The sequence below is a fragment of the Epinephelus lanceolatus genome, unplaced genomic scaffold (genome assembly GCF_041903045.1).
Source record: "Epinephelus lanceolatus isolate andai-2023 unplaced genomic scaffold, ASM4190304v1 scaffold96, whole genome shotgun sequence".
NCBI classification, from domain to species: Eukaryota; Metazoa; Chordata; class Actinopteri; order Perciformes; family Serranidae; genus Epinephelus; species Epinephelus lanceolatus.
The window spans coordinates 1-5,000 of record NW_027556878.1 but is presented as its reverse complement, the minus strand read 5'-3'; positions in this window follow the sequence as shown (position 1 = coordinate 5,000).

Sequence of the window (5,000 nt, the reverse complement as noted above, 5' to 3'; positions counted from 1 at the left end):
CCTTTGCCAGGCTGTCCATTTCACTGCCCCGTGGCCGGGGAGCGCCGCAACGGCCGCCGCCGACCCGGTCACGGGCCCCCGGGCCCGGCCAAAGGGTGGACCCCACCGGTGCTCGGCCCCCACGCGCCCCACGGAGCCCCCGCTCGCGCCAGGCACCCCCGGGGCTCGGCTCTCGCTGGCCCCGACCGACCCGCCGCCCTCCGCCTATCTCACCTCCACCCAGCACTGGAGGCAGGCATTAAAGGGGGAATTTATCCCCTGTGTTCCACCCTCACTTCACCCAGCTCTCTGGCTCTCTGTCTCCCTCCCTCTCCTCTCCCCTCTCTGGGGGAGACTCTCACCGTCCCAGGCCTCATTCTCCCACCTCCACCCAGCGCTGGAGGCAGGCATTAAAGGGGGAATTAATCCCCTGTGTTCCATGCTCACTTCACCCAGCTCTCTGGCTCTCTGTCTCCCTCCCTCCCTCTTCTCTCCCCTCTCTGGGGGAGACTCTCACCGTCCCAGGCCTCATTCTCCCACCTCCACCCAGCGCTGGAGGCAGGCATTAAAGGGGGAATTAATCCCCTGTGTTCCATCCTCACTTCACCCAGCTCTCTGGCTCTCTGTCTCCCTCCCTCTTCTCTCCCCTCTCTGGGGGAGACTCTCAACCTCCCAGGCCTCATTCTCCCACCTCCACCCAGCGCTGGAGGCAGGCATTAAAGGGGGAATTAATCCCCTGTGTTCCATGCTCACTTCACCCAGCTCTCTGGCTCTCTGTCTCCCTCCCTCTTCTCTCCCCTCTCTGGGGGAGACTCTCAACCTCCCAGGCCTCATTCTCCCACCTCCACCCAGCGCTGGAGGCAGGCATTAAAGGGGGAATTAATCCCCTGTGTTCCATGCTCACTTCACCCAGCTCTCTGGCTCTCTGTCTCCCTCCCTCCCTCTTCTCTCCCCTCTCTGGGGGAGACTCTCACCGTCCCAGGCCTCATTCTCCCACCTCCACCCAGCGCTGGAGGCAGGCATTAAAGGGGGAATTAATCCCCTGTGTTCCATCCTCACTTCACCCAGCTCTCTGGCTCTCTGTCTCCCTCCCTCTTCTCTCCCCTCTCTGGGGGAGACTCTCACCGTCCCAGGCCTCATTCTCCCACCTCCACCCAGCGCTGGAGGCAGGCATTAAAGGGGGAATTGATCTCCTGTGTTCCATCCTCACTTCACCCAGCTCTCTGGCTGGCTGTCTCCCTCCCTCTTCTCTCCCCTCTCTGGGGGAGACTCTCAACCTCCCAGGCCTCATTCTCCCACCTCCACCCAGCGCTGGAGGCAGGCATTAAAGGGGGAATTAATCCCCTGTGTTCCACGCTCACTTCACCCAGCTCTCTGGCTGGCTGTCTCCCTCCCTCTTCTCTCCCCTCTCTGGGGGAGACTCTCACCGTCCCAGGCCTCATTCTCCCACCTCCACCCAGCGCTGGAGGCAGGCATTAAAGGGGGAATTAATCCCCTGTGTTCCATGCTCACTTCACCCAGCTCTCTGGCTCTCTGTCTCCCTCCCTCTCCTCTCCCCTCTCTGGGGGAGACTCTCACCGTCCCAGGCCTCATTCTCCCACCTCCACCCAGCGCTGGAGGCAGGCATTAAAGGGGGAATTAATCCCCTGTGTTCCATCCTCACTTCACCCAGCTCTCTGGCTCTCTGTCTCCCTCCCTCTTCTCTCCCCTCTCTGGGGGAGACTCTCACCGTCCCAGGCCTCATTCTCCCACCTCCACCCAGCGCTGGAGGCAGGCATTAAAGGGGGAATTAATCCCCTGTGTTCCATGCTCACTTCACCCAGCTCTCTGGCTCTCTGTCTCCCTCCCTCCCTCTTCTCTCCCCTCTCTGGGGGAGACTCTCACCGTCCCAGGCCTCATTCTCCCACCTCCACCCAGCGCTGGAGGCAGGCATTAAAGGGGGAATTAATCCCCTGTGTTCCATCCTCACTTCACCCAGCTCTCTGGCTCTCTGTCTCCCTCCCTCCCTCTTCTCTCCCCTCTCTGGGGGAGACTCTCACCGTCCCAGGCCTCATTCTCCCACCTCCACCCAGCACTGGAGTCAGATCTTAGGGGACACTTTAATCCCTGTACCACCCTCACTTCACCCAGCTCCCTGGCTCTCTGTCTCCCTCCCTCTTCTCTCCCCTCTCTGGGGGAGACTCTCACCGTCCCAGGCCTCATTCTCCCACCTCCACCCAGCGCTGGAGGCAGGCATTAAAGGGGGAATTAATCCCCCGTGTTCCACCCTCACTTCACCCAGCTCCCTGGCTCTCTGTCTCCCTCCCTCTTCTCTCCCCTCTCTGGGGGAGACTCTCAACCTCCCAGGCCTCATTCTCCCACCTCCACCCAGCGCTGGAGGCAGGCATTAAAGGGGGAATTAATCCCCTGTGTTCCATGCTCACTTCACCCAGCTCTCTGGCTCTCTGTCTCCCTCCCTCCCTCTTCTCTCCCCTCTCTGGGGGAGACTCTCACCGTCCCAGGCCTCATTCTCCCACCTCCACCCAGCACTGGAGTAAGATCTTAGGGGACACTTTAATCCCTGTACCACCCTCACTTCACCCAGCTCTCTGGCTCTCTGTCTCCCTCCCTCCTCTCTCCCCTCTCTGGGGGAGACTCTCACCGTCCCAGGCCTCATTCTCCCACCTCCACCCAGCGCTGGAGGCAGGCATTAAAGGGGGAATTAATCCCCTGTGTTCCATGCTCACTTCACCCAGCTCTCTGGCTCTCTGTCTCCCTCCCTCCTCTCTCCCCTCTCTGGGGGAGACTCTCACCGTCCCAGGCCTCATTCTCCCACCTCCACCCAGCGCTGGAGGCAGGCATTAAAGGGGGAATTAATCCCCTGTGTTCCATGCTCACTTCACCCAGCTCTCTGGCTCTCTGTCTCCCTCCCTCCTCTCTCCCCTCTCTGGGGGAGACTCTCAACCTCCCAGGCCTCATTCTCCCACCTCCACCCAGCACTGGAGGCAGATCTTAGGGGACACTTTAATCCATGTTCCATCCTCACTTCACCCAGCTCTCTGTCTCCCTCCCTCCCTCCCTCTTCTCTCCCCTCTCTGGGGGAGCCTCCGGCCAGCCACCGCCGGCCCGGGGGACCCAGCGCACCGGCCGCCCCTGTGTACCCACACTTAAGCACCCCTCCTCGGGCTAAACCCCCTTGGCCGCACCGCCCAGCACTTCGCGCCCCTGGTACTCCAAACCAAGCTTCGCGCCCCTGGTACTCTAGCAGAGGCTCCGTGCCCCTGGTACTCCAGCAGAGCCTCCGTGCCCCTGGTACTCTAGCAGAGGCTCCGTGCCCCTGGTACTCCAGCAGAGCCTCCGTGCCCCTGGTACTCCAGCAGAGGCTCCGTGCCCCTGGTACTCCAGCAGAGGCTCCGTGCCCCTGGTACTCCAGCAGAGCCTCCGTGCCCCTGGTACTCCAGCAGAGGCTCCGTGCCCCTGGTACTCCAGCAGAGGCTCCGTGCCCCTGGTACTCCAGCAGAGCCTCCGTGCCCCTGGTACTCCAGCAGAGGCTCCGTGCCCCTGGTACTCCAGCAGAGCCTCCGAGCCCCTGGTACTCCGGCAGAGGCTCCGCGCCCCTGGTACTCCAGCAGAGCCTCCGCGCCCCTGGTACTCCAGCAGAGGCTCCGTGCCCCTGGTACTCCAGCAGAGCCTCCGTGCCCCTGGTACTCCAGCAGAGGCTCCGCGCCCCTGGTACTCCAGCAGAGCCTGGTAGGTACTCGCACTCAGCCGAGCCCCGCCGCTTACCCCGGGCCCTTCCACCGTCCAACACTTTGTTAAATAAGCTCTCCAGTCTCGCGCCCCTGGTACTCCGGCAGAGGCTCCGCGCCCCTGGTACTCCACCAGAGCCTGGTAGGTACTCGCACTCAGCCGAGCCCCGCCGCTTACCCCGGGCCCTTCCACCGTCCAACACTTTGTTAAATAAGCTCTCCAGTCTCGCGCCCCTGGTACTCCGGCAGAGGCTCCGCGCCCCTGGTACTCCAGCAGAGCCTGGTAGGTACTCGCACTCAGCCGAGCCCCGCCGCTTACCCCGGGCCCTTCTCCCGTCCAACACTTTGTTAAATAAGCTCTCCAGTCTCGCGCCCCTGGTACTCCAGCAGAGCCTGGTAGGTACTCGCACTCAGCCGAGCCCCGCCGCTTACCCCGGGCCCTTCCACCGTCCAACACTTTGTTAAATAAGCTCTCCAGTCTCGCGCCCCTGGTACTCCGGCAGAGGCTCCGCGCCCCTGGTACTCCACCAGAGCCTGGTAGGTACTCGCACTCAGCCGAGCCCCGCCGCTTACCCCGGGCCCTTCTCCCGTCCAACACTTTGTTAAATAAGCTCTCCAGTCTCGCGCCCCTGGTACTCCAGCAGAGCCTGGTAGGTACTCGCACTCAGCCGAGCCCCGCCGCTTACCCCGGGCCCTTCCACCGTCCAACACTTTGTTAAATAAGCTCTCCAGTCTCGCGCCCCTGGTACTCCGGCAGAGGCTCCGCGCCCCTGGTACTCCACCAGAGCCTGGTAGGTACTCGCACTCAGCCGAGCCCCGCCGCTTACCCCGGGCCCTTCTCCCGTCCAACACTTTGTTAAATAAGCTCTCCAGTCTCGCGCCCCTGGTACTCCAGCAGAGCCTGGTAGGTACTCGCACTCAGCCGAGCCCCGCCGCTTACCCCGGGCCCTTCTCCCGTCCAACACTTTGTTAAAAAAAAAAGCTCTCCAGTCTGGCGCCCCTGGTACTCCGGCAGAGGCTCCGCGCCCCTGGTACCCCGGCAGAGGCTCCGCGCCCCTGGTACTCCGGCAGAGGCTCCGCGCCCCTGGTACTCTGACACCGCTCCATCCCAGCGGAGGGCCCGGCGCCGCCCCCCCAGCGGGGGGGAGTCAAGCCCCGCAGCTTGACTCCCGTCCTCGGGCGCCAGGCTACCTTAAGAGAGTCCCACCTACTCCCGCCGTTCACCCACCGCGGGCCATGAGTGCGGGATAGACGGCGGGAGTAAGTGCGACTCTCTTAAGGTAGCCAAGCCCC